Raw genomic sequence first — 9816 nt, forward strand, 5'->3', positions numbered from 1 at the left:
AACAGATTAAGACTACTAATTATATCCACTTAATGTAGTTCGTCTATTCCTTCTTTTCCCCCTTTTTGTGCCTTTTGTATGACCAATGATTATGACCCCTCTCACGGTTAACCCTCTTCAGTATTTGTATCTGATGATTGTTACATGTTGGGGTCTTTGTTGTTATAAAGATTAAGATCAAATTATTATAGACCAAGAAATGTCATGCAATTGACATTGAAGTCAATGAGGACAGATTTACTAGTCGTAGTCCAAACGGAGGCATATCATCAATGAATTATCTCTCTTTGGTCTAGAGGGTTTGAATTGGTAAATATTCATGGTTTAGAAAAAGGGAGAGAGAAATGGGGTTTAACGCCCACTCGACACAAACTGGGTCAAATCGGGACTAACATATTATTCAACTTTATTTCAATAATTCGCTTGCACGTAGGGGTCTTTAGCAGTGTGGGGGGACGGAGGACCAGGAGAAAACCCACGAGGTTGGACAGGCCCCCTTCTCCTTGTCACGTACAACTGACTCGATGACAGACCTTATGATACAGCGCGGACGTGCTAGCCCCCCCCCCCCCCCCCATGGTTTAGAGGCGGAAGAATAACCGTTAAATTGGTTACGGTGATATGTACGGTGGATAGTTACATGTTTTTAGTATGCTACTTCAAGTTGGTGTATATCAAAAGTTGCCCCGGCTGTAATGTAAAGCGACCAGAATTAACATTGATGTCAATGGCGAAATTAATGATGGTCTGCATCCATCTGAAATTGTGGAGTAGCTTCCCCTTCTACGGTTCGACTTTTAATTCCGGCGACATTGAAACTATTTTTGTAGGTAGATCGGCCACATCTCCTTATTTGGCAAGCCACAAGTGTCTATCGAGACGTCATTACATCCCCCACCCCACCCCCTGTCGGATTGGGCCCTTTCTAGAGTATATCCTGATGTTTCTAGCTTATGCACAAATTTAGTGTGAGGCGGTCTCACCAATTCACAAAATACAAACGACGTCAATTCAACACTAAAAAGGACCCCAAACAATGTGAGAACATTGACTTCTTTAGTTGATCCCCGACCCTACCATATTCACAGGCTCCAACCATCATAACCCTCAAGTAATATGCGAACATTATGGTGACAATTGTTTTGCATTATATAATTCTAGTTATTTCACACTAATATGCCTTATACGATTGTCTTTAGGTATTTTAAACTGTGGGGTAGTGTTTTCAAAGTCAATACCACACTCCCTTTTGTTATTGAGTAAGAAACCGACTAACTTGGTTTGTATGATACCGATCTATGATGGATACCGCTACGCGTTGGACGCCCACATAGTCGGAACACAAATACAGGTATTATAGAATTTTTAAAAACCGAGAAACGTACTCGTATGTATATTAATTGTACATAAAAATAAATAAACATAGAAAATTTGATTTGAAGCCACCTCACACGCTTAAAAATCGGCCCTACCATATAATATGTCACAATCTGTTATAATCATATGGATAATTTGACATCGGGTGACAGTTAACGGCAAATCGTGATAGGTTTGTATACTGTATTTATTTAATTCAAAATTTTCTTGGCCTCACAGATCCTTTTTCCTGGCAGCAACTTCCTTTTACCAAATTTATCTGGGTAGAAATTACAATGTAAATCTTTAGCGCATCCACAGTGCAAGCCATTTAATTGGCTGATAGGGTCACACGTGGAACCTACTGGTAAGTACGTCATGCAGTGTCCTGAAAGTATATCCATACTCTAATGAGAGAGAATGAGAAAGTGAAGGGGTAGAGATGAGGGTCACAGGTGGAACCTGACGGGTAAATACGTCATGCAGTGTCCTGAAAGTATTATCCATAATCTAATGAGAGAGAGAGAGAGAGAGAGAGAGAGAGAGGGGGGGGGGTGTAGAGATGGGGTTTCAAGTCTACTCAACACAACCCGATTCATTTCGGGACTAACATGAATAATTTTAGTTCTAGAGGAATCCAGTGAGCCATGGCAACAAGCTTGGGTGGAAACCACGCCACTTGAATCAATGATTGACCTTATGATCTAAATCGCACGTGTTCTGAACTACTTGACACCCCCCCCCCCAATACTGTAATGACAAAAAATCATATTTAGTTGTACATAACGCCTGTAAATAAGGGTTTAAGTGGGCTTATTTTTCATTTAAACAGATTTTTTGTTTACCAATTTTTTGTTTTGGAGTAGGCAGAAGTGCCAATCTTTTACTCATGATGGGATACAGTGGAGGAATAGCACAACATTCTCCATCATTACATTGTTCTTGGAGTTTACACTCGCGTCCAGAGATAGCATTCACCTGAAATTTAAAAAAAAAACAACAACATTTTCTTTAAATGCGTTACCGATAGGACAACGCCCATTCTTATTTCGAATCACAAAAACATAAGTATTAATACTTTGTAGCCGAAAATGATACCAGCGTCATAAAATATATTAGCCTACCTGCATATGTAAAGCAGAATATGTTAATGTCACGAGTATAAAAAATAACACCTTCATCTTGATTCCTATTACAGACTAGGATAGAGCCTTGTAAGTAGGTCAGTGATAAGAAATAAATATCTAGATTATATAGATAAATCATGGTATTAGACATCTGCGTCAAAAATTAAATTTAGGATAGTGCCATTGTGTATTCAAATGCTAGCCTGGGGGAATACATACTCCACTCCTATCGGAGTCAAGTAGCCTACATATTGACAGTTTTAGCAGAATTTTAATATGCGAATTGTTTACGCAACACCCGTGAATTAGAGTCACCATATTATGCTATGGGTATTGGGTGTTCTAGAAAGAGTAGAAATACCCTGCCCCGTGCTATTACAGTCCGGGCTGATGTCTGCTTCCACACCAGGTCTTCAAACAGTAAATTAATTAGTTTGTCAGCTGTCCGAGCTCTTGTGTGTTTTCTGTTTATCATCCCCTGCTAAATCACGCTTTTAGGCGACATGTAATATACTGGTCCCGAAATGACCCAGAGTGAAGCCCCATTTCTGTCTCCCTACCTGCCCCGCATAGAACATATGTTATTGGATTTGTCTCCCTTTAAGTAATTCCCCTTTAAGTAATTAAATATATTTTTATTTCGAACAGATACTAAAATTCTTTCAAACAAATCCATTAAATTGCACATTGAAATATAATTTCTTACCGGGAAAGAGAGTGATTAAATTGGACTAAATAAGACACCCAAATTTTTAGTCATCAATAATTTTGTAATAATTGTACGTAAACAGTGATCGTGGGATGACACACTCCCGAAAGGCGCCAAAATTCTATTGGGTTTGTTTTTCAGCATGATAATAATTGAATGATATGATAATTATTTCAAAGGGACGGCAGAGACGCGATGCGAAGTAGAATTCAAAAAACATTTTCGGGCAAAATGTGCTTAAAACTGCAAATTATCTAAGGGGCGGGGCGGGGCGGGGCGGGGGGGGGGGGGCTGGCAATAACTTAGAATAGAACTGCAAACAATCTCCCGAATAAAATATTGTTTATAAACATTAAATTCCCCAAAAAGGATAGAACTGCAAATAATCTCTCGAATGAAATATTGTTTATAAACATTAAACCCCAAAAACCTGCAAACAATTTACCAGACCAACGGGTTTAAAATCACAAAAGTTTTCGTTGAGTGGGGGGGGGGTGTTATATATTTGATTTCTTAGCAAGCTTTGCAAAAGTTGCCGAAGTCGCAAATTATGAGTTGTCAGTAGGAATTAGAATTGAAGCAATTTATAGAGCAAAAATGGTATTCAAAACTGCAAAATTTCCACGGGAAGTACGCCACATTATCACCGAGAGGGTGCTTCTGCTGATAGAAAACGGGATCAAAATCGGTTCATATACCCATAACTGGCTTACTCACGAGCTGTGGTCGTTTTGTTTAGCGCTACTAAAGCGCCTTGGGTTGCCTTTACGAAATCCCCCACCCCCTTTGCTGCGAACTTTCCGCCATGCTCCTGTGTGTAAGCAGTAAGCACGGATGCTCAGTTCTGAATTCCACCTGAATGGGGGTTATTGTACTAATGACACAATCGAGAAATCAGATGTTGAATTCTAGAGAGAAATACCTTTTCCTGTCAAGACATAAAATCGATATTACCAACATATTATACCTTTCCGTTTTTTTAACAAGGCTAATTTCAGTCGTCGCTTTTCTATATATTCAAGAGAAGATATTTTATACACGTTTCCATAGTAACACAGCCTGAGGGAAAGCTAGTGATTTGTCAAGAACCAAACGAGATAGTAAAATCGATGATGTAGATGTTTTGTAAGAACATAAGAACATATTTTATATATATAGTGATAATGTCTTCTCCTTCATCTTAATTCAAATCATCTGATTTTCTATGGTTGACCCAAGAGAAGTTCAGTTTTTGCTTGTTCTAATCAACAGATTTAAAACATTCTTTTTTATCTACGATTTTTATCGATCGTCTACACAACAGTAATAATTACAATGTTACATTTAGCTATATCGTCGTGTAATTAAAATATTACATTTACCTGTATAGTAAGATAACTACAGTATTACATTTAGCTATATCATCGTGTAATTACAATAATACATTTAGCTATATCATCGGGTAATTAAAATATTACATTTAGCTATATCGTCTAACAATTATAATTTTACATTGTTTTATTGTTATTTGTAGTTTGAATTCGATATTATAGTAATACGCTCTTACTTTAGACTTTTAAAGCGTAGGCAGCTAAATTGAGAATCAACTCTAACGGATAACGGAGCATTAGATGTTCTAGAAAGCATATGCCAGATATACGCCAAGTTTGGATAATCGAATCAACACCTTGACTTCAGAAATCAAACCTGGGTTCTACCGACAATGCCATCGTTCCATATTGATAAACATTAAGAGGGATGTACATTTATTACATTCCACCAAAGAACTATTTGGAGACATACAAATAATAAGTGCGAGCGCACTATATGGACCAGGAAACGAGCATGGTGTCATAACAGCCATATTTGAATGGTGACGTTCATCGATGCGCAACTGTCGAAGGAACACGCATGCCAAGTTTCATGTAGATCGTACTTGAATTATCGGAGTATCAGGCTTTTTTCGAGGAGCATTGCTCCCAAGAAGAAGAACAACAAGATGAATAGCGCCTGGGGACCATTTCCTGGTGTAAAGAATAAGGCTTAATGTTATAAGATTTTGATAGGTTATACTTTTTAAGATATCAGTTTAGACATGCTCTCGCCTCAAGGGACTTTTCCGCCTCTGTGTTCTATTAGGCAGATCTGTTCGTTGGTTGAGGTCGCATGATTAACAAAACATATAATCTTTACTTATAAAATCCTGATGATTACAAACACAGTTAAGTACAGTACCATGACATTTCCATTATTTTCTCACATTTGGCTTAGTAGTAAAACAAAATACGACCGACGTTCGAAGTTCGATTGACTTATTGGAATGAAATACTGGGTATGTTTGTGTGACGCAGAATGTTTGGAACATAAATTGAACAACCAAACCGACTAACGGTGGATTTCGTTAATATCCGCGACGGTTATTGAGAATATTTTTGGGTCGGCAACTGGTCCCCAAGCGCTACTCATCTTCTTGTTGTTTATGTTTTTCGAAAAAAAAGCCTAAAAATGACTACGATTACGTAATGCCCGGTTCCTGATCCATATAGTACGCCCATGTGTGTGAACAAAATAATATCAATTCCGGAGTATAATTGAAGAAGGTCATAACAGCAATACGGTCGAAAATATAAAGATAATACACCAACATTACGTCATCGTGATTTCGAGGTGTCCGCTGGGAGAATGATTGTTTCCATGGGAGAATATATTTTTCTAATAAATATTGTGTCAAAATATCGTTAACCTTTCTTAGCACATCAAACAGATGTGTAAAGATGTCTTTATAAATAGTGTAAATCGTTATGTTACCACGTGTGATCATTGTTTTTGTTATGTCTACTGGTGATCAAAGAAGACCCATATATAACCGGTAAAATTCATTTTTGGTAAAAAAAACAACCCATTATTATAGTTTTATATATTGCTTCCTACAAAGCCATTTGGTTGATAATGTCAAAATACTAAGTATTACTTTGTCATGGGTAGATCTTTTAAAATCGATGGTGGTATATTTTATTTATAGACTATATCTTTCCCTGTTATACCTCACTCCCTGGGGTACCAGTAAGGCGATGCAATATTAGAAAGACCTCAACAAGAATATGATCAAATGTTATAAATTTATAATCCTACAGCCTAGACACAACCCAGGTTTTGGCAAAATCCTGCCTTACAAGAACTATCTTATGTTAATTTTAAAACTGTCATCAGTAAACAGCAATACTTATTGGAAATAACCATTTAACTTAGACGTTTCGTAACAGACTCCCTAGTTTTCATTTTCATTGCCATTCAATTTGTGAACCTGGGAATGATGATACATTACCATGTTTTATATAAACAAAGGTAACTTTTTTGACTTTCTCCTTATGCAGCGAAATTTTTTTAAATGATGGAACACTCCTGCTATCAGGATTTACTAAAGCGAAGAAGCATTATCCTGTTGCTTATACGAACACGTTCAACCCCTAGCATGGAGGGGTAGTTTGGTCCCTGTTTTTATAGACGGAAGCTACGCAGCAAATGTTATGCCACGGCACTAATTATATTATGTTTCACAATGTGTGTTTAGTAATTAGTCATGAACAAAAATTTACAATATAATTAGCATGCATCTAAAATCTGATATCCCCGCCCTAGTCCTTAAGTAAGTAGTCATTTATTTTTTTTCATAAGCATCGAGAAATCAAACTATTATCAAACTGCTTAACCAGAGGAGAAGATGACCACCATCGAAACTATAGCCCAAGTTTAATCAATCTCGCCCAATTATAATCAACGTTATTATGTTCCAAAGCATCGGGTGATAAAATTGATTATCTCTGATCGAAGGCAAATAATATACAAACAAACCCTTCGTATGCATCTCTAGCTTAACCTAGCGATATTGACTGCCACCAACACATATACTTTCATGTTGTCTAAACAAAACAAGATCAGCTAAAATCAAATCAAAGACGTTAAATCCTTGCTACAGAGAGATAAATTGATACAGGAATTAAATGGGAAGAGAGGATCCTTTGATGTTTCTATGATGTTTCTAGAAAAACAAATAACTGTAGAATCGGTTTTACGGAGAGAGGCGATCATTTTGTCATTAGGCTAATTTATGACAAAATCATTTAATTTTGACCACGAGCCTGGAAGAAAGTAATTGTCTTGGAGAATAATCTTCCAGAGATACAAAAACTAAGCAATGAATGAGACCACAGAGAAAAAAATTGTACTGTAAATCGTGTTCAAATATTTACCCAGACTTCAATATTGAACACCCACTTTAAAAGTAGTTGTTAATATTTTCACAAGCTGTGTCTCATTTTTCTTCTTTAACAATCATATTGAGTTTTGGTTTAGTCTTAAGGCTGTTTGTGGATTCTTTGATATTAGCTTTCTTTTCTTCACATATAATCCAAGACTTTGCTTCCATTATAAAACCCTGGCATTACTTCCTTATTAGAATATTTCTCCTTTATGTACATTGTCTTTTTTTCTTTAATATATCAAAATAAATAGTTGACTAATCAATACGAGTATGCAATACAATACCTGAAAAATGTCTACATTTTTAATAGCAGTTCCGTGTGTTTAAAATATGTAATCCTTTGTTAAAGTTAGTTATGGTAGGTAATTTTGAGAGGGGGATAGCAGGCAAATTAAACCAGTGGCTGCCAGGCAGGATACGCCCACCTTTTGCAAGAGATGGATAGAGAACAAGTTAAAAACAAAAGGGATTTTTGTACAATCAGGGGCAATAATCCAGAAAGTTATGGTCTGAAATGCGCAAATATCAGAAGGGACTGGGGTCTTTGGGATATAAACATATGTTTTAAGTTTCATCGAAATCGGATAAAAATTGTGACCCCTAGAGGGTCCACAACCTTCGTATTGCATACTTTTACACAATTTGCGTACAAAGAGCGGACATTTTGTCTGGCAGTTTCATTTTGATTTTCCAGAAATTCGAATTCAACATTAATTATGGTGGAATGGTGATATATTTAAACGGTTTTTAAAATCCGAACTCAATCAAAATTACGGTGTAACGGTGATATATTCAAACGTTTTTTTTAAATCGGGTAATAATTGTGACCTGTAGAGGGATCTCAAGCTAAAAACGGGATTTTTCGTACAATCAGGGGCCATAATTCAGGAAGTTATGATCCGATACAAGCTAATATCGAAAGGAACCAATATCTTTGGGTTATAAACTTACATTTCAAGTTTCATCAAAACCAGAAGAAAATTGTGACCTCTCTCTAAAAACGCGATTTTTTATAACAATCAGGGGCCATAATTCAGGAAGTTACGGTCCGATATGCGCGAATATCGAAAGGAACCGAGATCTTTGGGTTATAAACTTATATTTCAAGTTTCAACAAAATCGGATAAAAAATTGTGACCTCTATAGGGTCCACAAGCTAAAAAGGTGACTTTTCGTACAATCAGGGGCCATATTCCATGAAGTTACGCTCCGATACATGCCAATATCGAAAGGAGTGACTTTTCGTACAATCAGGGGCCATATTCCATGAAGTTACGCTCCGATACATGCCAATATCGAAAGGAGTCGAGATCTTAGGGAGATAAACCTATATTTCAAGTTTCGTTGAAATCTGATAAGAATTGTGACCTGTAGACTGTCCACAAACAATTGTGGACGGGCGGACAGGGGCGACGACAATATACGTCATCATGAAAATGTGGGGTTATAAAAATGGGAATGAGGACGTCGGATTACCCGGACCCCATTGTTTTATTACGTACAAGTCTGAGATTGAAACCATGACTTGTATAGACTGGCTAACAGACCACGTGGTCTACACCGTACATCATTCCACCCAGCAATCTACCCCACTAAAGATAATCAAGTATGGTTGTTTTTTTTTATACGAAATGAAATGGGGCTGTTCCAGCTGGGCCAATGAAAACGGGCATACGTCATATAGTATGCTATGAAGGAAATTTTGCCAGGGCAGCGCCGCTACGGGTTACTCTTATATCGAATTTCATCTGCCAAGAATCTTTTACGTGCACGCCAGTATGTACACGGGACCTCGATTTTTTGTCCCATCCGAATGACTAGACAGCTGACCGCGCCAGGTCCTATGTCCTGCACCATTGACATGGGGAAAAACGCCGGAAAATCCATATAAACTTTCTCGGCCAACACCGGAAGCGAACTCGCGACCTCCGGGCTAGCGAGCCAGTGTCTTACTCACTTAGCCACTGTGGCGCCTAAGGTTGTTTTATACGATCTTTATACCAAATTTTGTAAGAACTCTGGAGACCGTAATAATCACTCAATCATTCAAAAAATGTTATGGGATACTGTACTCGCCGAAAGATAAAGCTATATTTAATCTCATTTATTCTCATTTTAGTTTGAAAGATGATTTCTGAAGTGGTCAGAGCAATGAAATTTTATAAGCAATTCATATTTCTCATTCAGGCTCAACGAAATGGCTGATAGTGAGTATGTTTTTGTAGTTGCCTGGCAACATATCTTTTGTTTTTGGTTTTGATCAATAGCGTATGTCTGAGTGGAAGAATTAAACATAGATTTTGTAATAAATTGTAGAAGTGGTTATGGTCGCATAGAATAAGCATTACGTTTTAAGTTATCCGAGGAAGAGGGTGACCTCTACC

General features: G+C 37.2%; 1 long non-coding RNA gene across 1 annotated transcript; it reads right to left on the minus strand.

Moving 5' to 3' along the window:
- Positions 1-1541: 1541 nt before the first annotated feature.
- Positions 1542-2569, minus strand: LOC126815387 (uncharacterized). The gene is made up of 3 exons (XR_007677882.2): positions 2481-2569; positions 2202-2334; positions 1542-1744 (listed from the first exon to the last, which is right to left on the minus strand). It is a non-coding gene; the product is annotated as an uncharacterized LOC126815387 (long non-coding RNA).
- Between the last annotated feature and the right edge of the window lie 7247 nt (positions 2570-9816).

This window comes from Patella vulgata, chromosome 3, assembly GCF_932274485.2.
Source record: "Patella vulgata chromosome 3, xgPatVulg1.2, whole genome shotgun sequence".
NCBI classification, from domain to species: domain Eukaryota; kingdom Metazoa; phylum Mollusca; class Gastropoda; family Patellidae; genus Patella; species Patella vulgata.